Source organism: Macrobrachium nipponense, chromosome 35 (genome assembly GCF_015104395.2).
Source record: "Macrobrachium nipponense isolate FS-2020 chromosome 35, ASM1510439v2, whole genome shotgun sequence".
Classification (NCBI taxonomy): Eukaryota; Metazoa; Arthropoda; class Malacostraca; order Decapoda; family Palaemonidae; genus Macrobrachium; species Macrobrachium nipponense.
Window position 1 is genome coordinate 59,680,098 of NC_061096.1, and position 13,341 is coordinate 59,693,438.

Below are 13,341 nucleotides of genomic sequence, written 5' to 3' on the forward strand. Positions count from 1 at the left end.
AAAAGTATCCCATATATATGTTAATGGCCTCATTCTCTGCCGTTCTAATGCTGCGCCTCTGAAATACGTTTAGGAAGGAACTGCGTAAATCTCGTTCACTTACCTTCTCCTTGATGTTAGATAATGGTGCCTTCCTCTCGTCTGGTAGCGGGAAAATATATTGATTTCGGTTTCAAAACATTGCTACAAATTCTCTTCTTCTTCTTCTTCTTCTTCTTCTTCTTCTTCTTAGTCAAGGAAGCCTCCCGTCAACGCAGAGTGTCTCAGCGGACATTATCCTGAACCAAATAGATTTGTAACATCTTCTTTTCCTCTCTCTAGACCTCAGAATTGAGACACAACGCTGAGAGATGATATCATGATTCACTAACTTCTCGAGGTCGTCATTCAATGAATGCAAATTTGATGCCTCTCTCTGTTCGCTGCAATGGTTGGGAGGACATTTCATGTAATTCACATAAATCATATCTTCTCAGATATGAATTTCGTATGTACACAGAACAAATTAAAAACGGAAATTTTTCGTCATGGAATACAAAGCAAAGGGTGAATTCTTTTTACTCATTCTAATCGAATACTGAGTAAATATCTCCGAGGAAAGTTAACGTAAACCTGGAAGAAATTGAGAGATAAAAGTAGAAAGATCAGTAGCACGAACATATTTGACAAGAGAGCTTTTCATTTCCTGAAAATGAGAAGAAATGTTGTTCTCTCTTTCTCTCTAGCTGTTGTTCTTTTACATCTGTAAGAATATTGCGTCTGAAAGTGAAAACTTAACACTTCAGGACTTTTATGAACAATAAAATTGCGTTTCATGGTTTTAGAAAGCTACGACCCACAATACCTAAAATGACAATTAATTCCCTCCTTTTAGGTCGCAAAGTTTAGTCAATGGAAAGAAAAACAAGGAATCCGGAAAAAAAAGGAGAGAGAGAGAGAGAGTTGCCTCTGGCTTTATCACAAAGTCGTGGCTTTCCAAAGCAGTTCGCATCAGACGATAATATCAGAGGATTTCTCGTAGTTTTCAACATTCCTAAGATTTTATCAAGACTTTTATGTCGAAATGTTATACTTTGACTTCATCATAATCACGGACTATCGTGGAATTACTCCAAAATCAGCGTAGATTTTCCTAGACATTTTTCATATCGTCCTTTGATTTCTGTACCACATTCTCGTCACGCCAGCGACCATTACCTTCCTGTTGCTGGACCGGAAAGAAAAACATACAAGCCAAGATATTAGCTCCATCCATTCCACGAGCCTTTGTGCAGTCTGAAAGCATTCTAACTACTCCAGTTTTCCACGTACAAAATTCCTTTACAGTTCATAAGCTCTCTGAATCTCTCGTTCCGTAAATTGGCTTTCTTCTTTGATCGCTTGGCAACTGTTACTCGTGAACAGTGTTCTGAGAGCAAGCCGGGAATTCGTGTATGAGCACCGCCATCTTTGAATTGAGAAATTCAAGATGGCGATGGTATGAGGCGGTTGTCAAAGATGACGTGAAAACAGAATAAATATTTCATTTTCATTAGAGGATAATGCTTAATATGGAAAGAAGCTTTTCCGTTTATATATATAAATGTATATAATCAATTTTATGTATATGTATATATATACATATATATACACACATACATATAGTAGGAGAAAACGAATGAATCTATCTATCTATCTATATATATATAGAGATAGATAGATAGATAGATAGATAGATAGATAGATAGATAGCTATAAAGCGGCGATTGTAGTCGAAGGCTCTACCAAGTGCTGTCAAAAACCTCCCTTTAAAATATATTAAACTTTGGCTCATTCGTTTTCTCCTACTATATGTATGCGTGTATATATATGTATATATATACATATACATAAAATTAATTATATACATTTATATATATATAAACGGAAAAGCTTCTTTCCATATTAAGCATTATTCTGTAATGAAAATAACTACAGCATAGTAAACCTTGTCTTCGGGAGAAAATCCCTTGAAGCCATGGATTCATAGGAAGGGAAATACTGGAATTTTATCTCGTTGGAATTAATTCGTTATTCTTTTGTTATTGTCCTTTTTTTCTATCAATATTTCCATAGGAATTAGTAGACAAAATATTTACGAGAAATTGGTGAATAAAAGAAAAGAAAATATCTTAAAAATAAAACCACTGGGAATATTTTGAAAGTCCGTAGAATTTTTTTTTTTGACAGGGCTTTGTGCCATCAACGCCGGGAATTGCAAATTGACGAACGTAATAAAAACTGTCAAAGCTTTTGACACATCAGTTACAATTATCAGATATTCATTTATTCACCGGCTCTGCCCTTTTTCATTTCGGAAAAAAGTAGGGGGAATTGCTCTAAACCTATTTCTATAGCCTGTTATATGTGACGATTGGTAAAATTTTTTTCACCATTAATTTAACTGTCTAACCACCGTAAAAAAAACCCTAGCCATTCACCGGAGATAATAAATATATTACGAGAGATTTAGTTAATACCTCTATTCTTAATATTTTCCAATTAGACACTTATGTGATCTCTTCCTCAAACTTAAGGAAAGGGGTCCATTATTAGCCTAAGGTTGTTTCCTTTTTTTTTTATTTATTTACTAAACAAATACATAATACACCTTCAGTGCTATCGTAACGATAAGACAAAGTAGATAATGATCTGAGTCTTTCAGGGAAGTGATCTTAAAATGTACTGTATATATCATGACACGAGTAATCAAGAAATTATAAAAAGAAAATTCATGAGTTCAACTCTATAAAATAATATTTAAGTCGTCTCGTTATCTCGCATTATCTTTCCCAGAAAAGGAATTATGGGAGCGATGGTCTTTTGGACTCATAACCCACCGAGAGCCTTTAGAAACATAACCCATAAATATGCTAATGGCCTCATTTTCCGTCTGTCTCTAAATTCACCTCGCCAAAATATCTTTAAGGACAGATCTGATGCCTGAGGTTCAGCTTAGCCAAACCTATCTATCTCCTCCTTGATGGCTGATAATGCAACGGCTTTGGTTTCTTCTTCGCTGTCAGCTAAAGAGTATTGATTTCAGTCCCCAAACACAACAAACAAATTCTTGGTGTTATTGTTGATCAGGACCAAATAGATTTATATCATTATTCTCCCCTTGTTCCGAATTCACTGGAGTAAAAGAGACTGCTTCAAAAGATACTGAGAATCACAAACATCCCCCGGGGTAACTTTAATGAATGCTAATTTAATGACCCTCTAATTTTATATATTCAGGAATAGAATATTATCTGTATACAAAGCCATTCCTAATGAAACGTTTTTTCCTGGAATACTAAGGATCAGGTCTAATACTATCTCTTATAGATTTTACGACGGGAACTTTAGGAAATTTAGAATGAATAAAAAGTAAATCGTGAAGAAAATGCAATTACACCAAAACCAAGAGCTTATAATGAGCCGACGTGGCATAGCATTACACCTATTACAGTTCCATTTAAAAGCTAACACATATATTGTTTTTCAATATACTAACTCGTATCTGATGTACTAACAGATATATTGAAAATATTAAAATAGGTTACACTGTTAACAAAATCATATTCCCGTTCTGAATTTAAAATTCTTGTCTTATCCCCAAATTTATCCTAAAAGTCTAAAAGAAACTAGATTTCCTAGGGTTCTAATATTTATTAAGCTTTCTGTTTGTTTTAGCCAGTCCGTTAATTTTTTTTTTAAGTTCTCGTAATAAAATAACTTTTGTTTTAGTTCGACATCTATTGCTCCTGAATTAACACATCTCCTCTAAACTTGAAGACCCGACTGCGAGTGACTCAGATTTCTCTTGCGTTTGGAATTCAGTGCTTGGAAGCACAGATTAAGGAAGAAAATATCTAATTGCCGGAGGGCCAAATCAAATAGACCCCAAGTTAGTTGAGAGCCCAAGTTTTATCCCTCTCCTCCTCTGGCGCCTGACGAGGGAGGGAGGCAGGGAGGGAGGTAGGGAGTGAGGAGATCCCGAGGTCGAGCCAGCCACGAAAAAAAGGATTCAGAACTGCTTGTGTACGTTTCCTAATTGGGAACACCTTCTGCCTAACTTCGGCCCCGAGTTTAACAGAGTAAATAATAACAACTTCTCTTCCAGATGTTATTTACGCAGGCGTTTCGAAAACCGGGATGAGGCCTTTGTGCAAAAGAAGGGCCTTCTTGATTCGGTCGTTGTAACTTAACACTTTATGGCGTTTTGCCAGGTCGGGGTTTTTCTTTGTTTTTTTATTTCAAGCCCGCAGGGACCGCAAACTTAAATTCAAGCTTCCGAAGGATATGGTGTAACGAAAGTTAATGGGAAATGCGGAAAGAGGAGATCAGTTATTTGTAAAAAAAGATAAAACTAACGAATCAGTAAATATACAAAAATGTAAGTATAAGTCATTAAAAATGCATGGAGAATTGTATTCGGGTATTAATAATAATAATAATAATAATAATAATAATAATAATAATAATAATAAGGAAGGAGGCCTTCTCTGAGGGCAGTAGCATTGAATACAATAGCTGTTTCAACGGCATTTAATTTATATAGAATCTTCTCAATTCTTCTTATTATCTTTTTCTCGTCAGCATGTAGCTGGTGTATTAAGTTTCCTAAGGACATGTAAAGATTTTCATTTGTCTTAGGTTTATTCCTCTAACGTGTCGACAGCGCACAGGCAGTCATCTATGAGAGTTTACAGTACAATGAATTAAGATACGTTTTACAAGTATTTATAGCATGCAAGGTCGTGTACAATCGGTGGGCTGGTCGGTGGGAACGGATTTTAATTGGTCGTTGGATGGTAACGAAATCTCCCCCTGAGGCGTTCAGACCTACGTAGTTTGGACGGACGGGGTTATTAGCGTTGGTTGGGTGTTGGTTGGGGTTGATATATCTTCCGCTCGTTCTCTCCTGCTTTCTCTCGCTACTTCTTCCGCTCTTTCTCTCTCTCTTGTTGCTCTCTCTCTTTAATCCTCTCTGCAAGTACTCTCTCTCTCTCTCTCTCTCTCTTTCGTTTCACGCTCTCTCATCTCTCTTCTCTGTCTCTCTCTCTGCTCTCTATCTCTCTCTCTCTCTCTTCTCTCTCTCTCTCTCTTCTGTCTCCCCCCCTCGATCTCTCTCTCTCTCTCCTCTCTCTCTCCCCCTATCCCCCCTCTCTTCTCCTCCTCGTGACGGTATACGTAGTCGGTTGGTTTCTTGCGCCATTTCTTCTTATGATGGTGGGAAGAAACTCTGTTTCTTTTACCGGTGGGGTTTTTGTTGATTTTTCTGAATTTGGATTGATCAGCCCTTACTGTTAGCAGAAGCCCTTACCGACCGAGGAGCCCCATACAGAAGCGCTATCCTTACCAGAGAATGAAAGAAACTGCTAAAAACTTGAAATCAACAAGAAATAACAATAAGAAGGGCGACAAAGCTGCTGCCCTAGTGCTCATCAAGACCTCTGAATATCACGAGAAAACTGGACCAAATACTGGCTGATCAATCCAAATTCAGAAAAATCAACAAGAACCCCATCGAAGACATCCAACGAGACATTAATAGGACGGTCGAAAGAATCCATGCCGCTAGGAATGCTTCCAGACTTCCCCTTGCCCAGGGTGACTTTAATCCAGGGTATATTTACGGCACCGTTAAAACCCACAAGCTTGGAAATCCTCTTCGCCCTATTATAAGCCAAATCCCAACCCCGACTTACAAAATCGCGAAGAGACTCAATGAACTCCTCACGCCATATATGGCCCTGACAGGTATTGTCTACAGTCATCTACCGACTTTTTACGTAAACTCCGAGACTCTCCGTCTACAGGTATCATCGCCTCTTGACGTCGAGAGCCTCTTCACGAACGTTCCAGTCGACGAGACGATTGAACACATCCTCGACAGAGTATACAGATGTGAGGAGACACAGGCTTTGAACATCCCAGAGGAAGCCCTAAAAGCCCTCCTTGAAATATGTACCAAGAAGGCACCATTCACGACCCACAGAGGACATCTTTATTGCCAGATTGACGGCGTGGCAATGGGATCCCCATTAGGGGTTCTATTTTGCCAACTTCTACATGAGTGTCGTCGAAGAAAGAGTTTTCAATAAGATCCCCTGTCCTCCCCATACTACCGACTACATAGACGACACCTTCATAAAAGTTGACAGAGAAGAGGACCTTGAAACCTTAAGAAACACCTTCGAAGAATGCTCCGCCCTCCACTTCACGTGTGAACGCAGCGTTGACGGTGCCCTATCCTTCCTGGACGTTCGGGTACAGCAGATCCCTACGGGATACACCACCACGGTTTACAAGAAACCCACAAACCCGGGTCTATGCCTTAATGGGTCCAGCGAGTGCCCAGACAGGTATAAAAGATCGGTGGGTAGATGCCTTCGTCCGCCGCGCCCTTACACACTGTTCCACATGGGGAGAGAAACCACCAGGGAGATCGAAAGGTCTACACAAGTTCTCATTAATAATAACTTTTCAAACCGTATGGTCGAACGCCAAACGAGGGACTCCATAAATAAATGGCACCAAGAAAGAACGACCGTAACTAACGACCAAAGTGGAGCTATAAAAATATTTTATAAAAATCATATGCACCACAAATATTTGGAAGATGAAAAGGCTATAAGGAAAATAATCAGTGAAAATGTCTCCCCCACTACAGAAAGTGATAAATTAGCTCATAATTTATTACAAAAGCATGAAAACCAGCCAGCTGCTTCTTAGAAACAACCCGGCTCCCCAGAAACGTCTTTGAAGAGAAGGAGTGTATCATACGAATTCACATGCTCGGTGGATGGATGCCACCATTCTTTATATCGGGATGACCACTACCAGACTCTCCAAGCGTCTCTCGTGTCATCTTCAAGAAGGGGCCATTTTCATTCACTATAGAGAAAAACATAACAGGAGACCAGAAAGAGCTGAGCTTATAAAGAACATAGAAATTATTGACCATGCACCGGACCGAAAACGCCTACGTTATCTTGAAGCATTACGCATATTAGAGAAAAAACCGACTATCAACACGGTAAAAGAAACAGAGTTTCTTCCCACCATCATAAGAAGAAATGGCGCAAGAAACCAACCGACTACGTATACCGCCACGAGAGAGAGAGGAGAGATCGAGGGGGGAGAGAGAGAGAGAGAGAGAGAGAGAGAGAGAGAGAGAGAGAGAGAGAGAGAGAGAGAGAGAGAGAGAGAGAGAGAGAAAGAGAAAGAGAGAGAGAGGAGCAAACAGAGAGAGAAAGAGAAAGAGAGAGAGAGGAGCAGGCAGAGAGAGAAAGAGAGAGCGTGAGAAGGGACAGCGAACGAGAGAGAGAGAGAGAGAGAGAGAGGAACTGCAGCAGATGAAAGAGAGATGAGAGAGAACAAGAAAGAGAGTAGAAAGAGCAAGGAAGAAGTATTCGAGAGAAAGCAGGAGAGAACGAGCGGAAGATATATCAACCCCAACCAACACCCAACCGACGCTAATAACCCCGTCCGTCCAAACTACGTAGGTCTGAACGCCTCAGGGGGAGATTTCGTTACCATCCAACGACCCAATTAAATTCGTTCCCCACCGACCAGCCCACCGATTGTACACGACCTTGCATGCTATAAATACTTGTAAAACGTATCTTAAGTCACTGTACGTAACTCTCATAAAATGACTGCCTGTGCGCTTGTCGACACTTAGAGGAATAAACCTAAGACAAATGAAAATCTTTACATTGTCCCTTAGGAAACTTAATACACCAGCTACATGCTGACGAGAAAAAGATAATAAGAAGAATTGAGAAGATTCTATATAAATTAAATGCCGTTGAAACAGCTATTGTATTCAATAATAATAATAATAATAATAATAATAATACCTTTATTCCACAATATTACAGTGGGTATTCTTACAATGTGCATTGGATTAAATTATACATGAAACATTTGTTTAAAATTTAACGCAACGCATCTTCGCATCTCAGTTGACGATGATGACGTAAAGCCAATTGAAAGAGAGACAGCAGAACGTAAAGACGAACCAACAACAGTCAGACAGACATAGAATTCTTTGCCATGAAAGGAAGAAGCATCACTGAGGGAGAACTCGTCGGGAGGTTGAGGACGTACTACTCTTGGCTATCAGAACCAAAACTCAGCCTAAAACTTCTTTGGGGGGAAACGATTCCCGTGTTTGCTGCACCCCTCCGCCTAACTTTGTGCCTCATGAAGGCGAACGTGAAGGAAATAGTATTAGTTGTTTTTCCACAGACTTGGAAGGCGTTGTGAATTGAGAGAGAGAGAGAGAGAGAGAGAGAGAGAGAGAGAGAGAGAGAGAGAAAACGAAAGATTAGTTGCTAATGAGGGTGGGTAGGGTCACACTGTTGTGTTACGTTGTATACGGAACAACAGCGAAGGAGCGAAACGTTCTGGAACGTGTTACTTGCCAAATGGAAAACTGGGTGCATACATTTTTCACGCAAGCAATTAGCTGGGTGTAATTGAATTTGTATGGTACGTGGAAAGGTAAAATATCCCATATGAACCGTTACTTTCTTAAAGGGGATGTATTATCTTATTGTTCCCCTATTCTGAATAAAACATTACTTTAGTATAGTAATATATGAATTATCTATTTTTGTCAGGAATAAATATCACTTTATTAATGTAACGAATATAATTTTTTTAGATCTAAATATGGTTTCATTTTTATGTTCTGAACTGAAACATCTGGCGTCACTGAAGGCTCCCCTTCCTTGCATGAATAGTGTATGCAAAGAGAGAGAGAGAGAGAGAGAGAGAGAGAGACTGTAGGCCAGCACACACGTGTTCCGAATGGTGTAATGGTTTCTACAAAATTTTTCTACAGAATATAAAAAACACTACTGTAATAATACACTACGCTTAATATCTTCAAAGTTACAATACCAGGAATAGATGGTGACACAATGAGAGAGGGTCAGCTTTGCATGATATTTAATCAAAATATGCTAATCAAGAATGTGTTATGTGCCTGCTTAAATATATTTTCCTAAACATACTTGCAAGTTTCAGTGAGAAATACTGAGTTGGAAGAACACAGACCTTACAGCTCACTATGGCCATTGGTTATACTTTGTACATAACGAATGTCATGATTCCTGATTTTAGGATGAATTCTTAGAGTTCAGATTCCTACTTATACAAACACTGTTTGTACAGAGAAAAGACTTCACAGCTCGATTCTAAATTGACAAATAACGCAAACACTGAAACAGACTAAGCACAAACCAAGGTATGGCTGATTTTTCAAACCGTAATTTGCGGTAATTGCGGTAGAATACGACATAAATTACAATACTGTGACTGGCAATAAGAAGGGAGAATCCACAATTACGTACATGCGGCAATAAGGAGCCTAAATCAACAATTATGTATACATGAGGCAATAAGAAGCCTGAATCAACAATTATGTATACATGCGGCAATAAAAAGCGAAAATCAGCAATTGTGTACTTGCGGCAATAAGAAGCGGAAATCAACAATTACGTACGTGAACAAAATTCCAAGTTGGGAATAGGTATCGATAGATATTTGCAACTTGAAATATCCATAGACCCACCGTGGTGAGTCATTCACGTCCAATCCACATATCTGCATTTCGCAAAACGTCTTCTTTTGAGCAATTTCCCCTTCCTCAAAAATTCGTTCTGGGAAACATCGAATGCGGACGCGGCATTACGGACGAACTGACAAAGCACAAATGCTCGTCCTGCGGTCTTTAGGGAATACTAATATCAGCGAGTCAGTTTTGCCTCGAAAAGGCTCTCAGGAGTCCGGAGACTTAATCGAGTTATTGAACCTGAATTGAGTTTCTAGGAAAGACCACGGGGATGACGACCCCGGGAGTGGGACGTCCCAGATAAGGTTTCATTCGTCTAGTTGTCAGTGTTCTCCTTCCGGGTCATTTTTGCTTCTTGCAACGGCTCGGAGTCATCGAAAATTTACCGAGCGAAAGTCAATATCGTTTCGGTGCATTTTTTAGACGTTTCATTATTTTTATAACCGTATTAATTTGCTAATCTCTCGCACTCCACGATATTTATTCCTTATTCTTAAGGCAATTTTTGTTTTATATTTGTTAACCTCCTTGATTCTTGAGTTCCGTAATTATTCATCATTTTTTATGGTTGCGAATTTTTCTCATTTGGCGTCTATTTCGTTGCAAGTGCTACGTGCTGTGACTGATAATGTTATCAATATCTTGTTTAATATTTTTCATTAACTTAGAGAATTTCATATTTCCTTCCACTTACACGGACAGTCATTCACCCTCTTTCTAAAGATTTTTGTTTATCTACAAATACTTTAGTAGTACTGATTTTTTTTATATATATTTGGAATATATATCAAGATAAGTATTCTAGAGTTACATTAATCAGTTTTTAAAGCCTTTAAATCTGACCATTATGGATTTATGGAGAGAGAGAGAGAGAGAGAGAGAGAGAGAGAGAGAGAGAGAGAGAGAGAGAGAGAGTCTTCTTTTGTAAGGATTTACTGAAAGTTCGTCGGCAGCGAGTTGGTTATTGGATACAGGACTTCATGGGGAAAGTTTCTTCATATATTGGATAAATAAAATGGTATTTGAAAAGTTGTCCCACTTAAAGAAAAAAATATCAGTCGAGGCGGTTCCTTGGGAGAGATTTCATTTCAGCGGGTTTGTTCCTCCACACGTAGCTATAACCAATATTTCTACATACATGACACAGTTATTAACTTGGAATTGAAGTCTCTTTGTATATGTATTTGCCAAAGTGATACAACACTCCGCGGTTCTCTCTGAAGTATTATATCTTTATTAGTGGTGAGAATGACGTAAAGATAAGGTCACACAAATACACGAATTAACAGATAAATGAAATACGGAATATCTGTCCTGAATTATAAAATAAATAACAGGATTAAATATCATCCACTGAAACTAAAATATTTGACGGCCTCAGTCAAGGGCTAATTAATATTAAAAGACTTAATAATAATAAAAAAAGAGCAATTGCTCGCTTCACTAAATGAACCCTTAATACCGACTAACAAAACAGCATTTCCTTTGAACCAACCAAAGTGCGCACAAAAGCCAGGGGAACGAAAAAAAAAAAACAAAAAAAAACCTGCATCCAAGAAACAACAAAGGTGGTACACGAGAGAGGGCCGAGGGGCAGAACGGCTCAAAAGATAAATGAATCTCTTCCGCTTCTGAGCTCCCAGAAAGCAGAATAAAAAAAACAAAAACAAAACACACACAACTGAAAAATGATTAAGTTTTATGACCCAGATTTTGATTATTTTTTTCCCCGGAGACAAACGTTTTAGGAAATGAAGCATTACTCAATGTTTGAGAGGGATATACGTATACAAATGTATGCATATATTGTAAATGTACCTGAGGACGCTGCCTTCCCCTATAGTTCTCCTGATGAGATGTTCTAACTAGAGCTGCAGCTCCGTCTTCTAAGGATATATATATATTATATATATATATATATATATATATATATATATATATATATATATATATATAGCCTATATGTTACGCAATATGTGGATAATTGCCAAATGTGTACATTTTGCAATGAATTTTGCCTGTTGTGTACAATTTGCAGGCACCAAGCGCTGCAAATTGTACACAATAGGCAAAATTAATTGCAAAAATGTACACATTTGGCAATTATCCACATTTTGGCGTAACATATAGGCTATATATATATATATATATATATATATATATCTATATATATATATATATATATATATGAAGCTAATGTCGGTATTTATCCGAAGATCCTATTGTGTTGTAATAACGATATGGTAAAGGTGAAAATATATCTTGCGATTAATGATTTTTGCATTGAAATTTACAAACGTATATGCACACTATACACACACACACACACACACACACACACATACATATATATATATATATATATATATATATATATATATATATATATATATATATATATAGTGTGCATATACGTTTGTGAATTTCAATACAAGAATCATTAATCGCAAGATATATCTTCAACTTTACTATATCGTTACTACAACACAGAGCAGGATCTTTGGATAAATACCGACATTAGCTTCAGTTTTCCTGAACAGAAAGGTACCTCACTCTTCAAGCTATAGGATCCTTCTTTTGCAAAGTGCTGTTCATCCAAAAATACATCATTACTGGAAAGGCTTTTTCATCTTCCCTAAAAGGCCCCTCCTCTTTTGCAACCTGGGGTCATGAATATTCAGGTAAGGTCATCAAGCGGAGAAATAATTTCTCCTGCGAATAAATCGTCGGTTCCTTGAAGAATACAATCCCTGTTATTCTAACTCGAGCGCCAGATTTCCTTCTTGCGCGAACCACCAGTAAAGATGCTAATTCAATCCAGGATTCCAGTGGGCCCTGGACGATCCAGTTCCCCCTGGACGAACGACTTCTCTCGTAATTTTATCGACACTCGCGATTTTAAGCTCAGCGGAACAAGGCGGAATAAAAGAAGCTGGAAGAAAGTTTTCTTTCGAGCAAAAATTATCATAACTGAATTCCTCGCAGTTGTTTGTTTTTTGTTTTTGTTTTGTTTGTTTGTATGGTGTTTTTACGTTGCATGGAACCAGTGGTTATTCAGCAACGGGACCAACGGGCTTTACGTGACTTCCGAACCACGTCGAGAGTGAACTTCTATCACCAGAAATACACATCTCTCATTCCTCAATGGAATGGCCGACAATCGAAACCGCGACCACAGAGGTGGGACCCTAATACCATACCAACCACGCCGCTGAGGCGCTGTAAATCCTCGCATTTGATGCGATATCATTCATGCATTTATATCTGTGAGATCACTCGTTACAAAGATGGAGTTTAAGGCCAGGGTTAAAAAAAGAGAGCTCTTTTGTCCTCTCTGGAAATACAGGTTTGGGCAGTATTGTCACTGTGTTACAGTTATAGTGTTACAGTTCATCTATAGAAACTCACAAATCTGAAAGAGTCACATTTGATTCTTAATCATTCTATTCCACCTAATTCCTAATTTTTCCTAAGCGTTCAGTGTTTCGAATTATTTACTCATGTACGACAGTATTATCTTCTGTCGTTGTTTCATACGCCATTAATCCACTCGGTGATTATGAAGAATTAATGATACAAATCATTACTTGTTATCATTAGTTGTTTATAATTATTATTACCTTCATTTACTAATGGCTGGGATACCGGAACTTTGAGGCATAATTAACTCCTGTCTGTCAGTTTAAGAAGGTCTTGGTTTATAAGGGATTGCATTGGATAAATATTCTTATAGGATTTTTAAATGGGGA